The 685-nt window shown below is 59.0% G+C and overlaps 2 protein-coding genes across 3 annotated transcripts in view; one reads left to right on the forward strand and one right to left on the reverse strand.

The window, feature by feature from the left end:
• LOC108249740 (tripartite motif-containing protein 16-like) overlaps nucleotides 1-685 on the reverse strand; it is a 139,996-nt gene that overhangs the window by 83,154 nt on the left and 56,157 nt on the right. The window lies entirely within an intron of this gene.
• The window catches only part of LOC108251715 (CD276 antigen homolog), a 40,574-nt gene that overhangs the window by 7,680 nt on the left and 32,209 nt on the right, over nucleotides 1-685 (forward strand). The window lies entirely within an intron of this gene.

A 685-nucleotide genomic window follows, 5' to 3' on the forward strand; every position in this document is an offset into this window, starting at 1 on the left:
ACACCCCTCCAGGTCTCACTGTCATTGCCCACGTGAGCGTTGAAGTCCCCCAGTAGAACAAGGGAGTCCCCAGGAGGGGCACCCTCCAGTAACCCCTCCAAGGACTCCAAAAAGGGTGGGTAATCTGAACTGTTGTTCGGTACAAAAGCACAAACAACAGTCAGGACCCGTCCCCCCACACGTAGACGGAGGGAGGCTACCCTCTCGTTCACCGGGGTAAACCCCAGCGTACAGACACCAAGATGGGGGCAACAAGTATGCCCACTCTTGCTCAGCGCCTCTCAACTCCAGAGTGAAAGAGTGTCCAACCCCTCTCAAGGAGACTGGTTCCAGAGCCAGAGCTGTGCGTTGAGGTGAGCCTGACTATTTCAAGCCGGTACCTCTCAACTTCACACACCGGCTCAGGCTCCTTCCCCACCAGAGAGGTGACATTCCACGTCCCTAGAGCCAGCTTCTGTAGCCGAGGATCAGACCGCCACGATCCTCGCCTTCGGCCACCACCCATCCCACATTGCACCCAACCCCTTTAGCTCCTCACATAGGTGGTGAGCCCATGGGAAGGGGGACCCACGTCCATGGGGGTAAGCCCAGCCACCAGACACTTGCCAACGTGCCCCACCTCCAGGCCTGGCTCCAGAGTGGAGCCCCGGTGACCCACGTCCCAGTGAGGGAAAACTGCATCAAC

This window comes from Kryptolebias marmoratus, linkage group LG7 (assembly GCF_001649575.2).
Source record: "Kryptolebias marmoratus isolate JLee-2015 linkage group LG7, ASM164957v2, whole genome shotgun sequence".
Taxonomy (NCBI): Eukaryota; Metazoa; Chordata; class Actinopteri; order Cyprinodontiformes; family Rivulidae; genus Kryptolebias; species Kryptolebias marmoratus.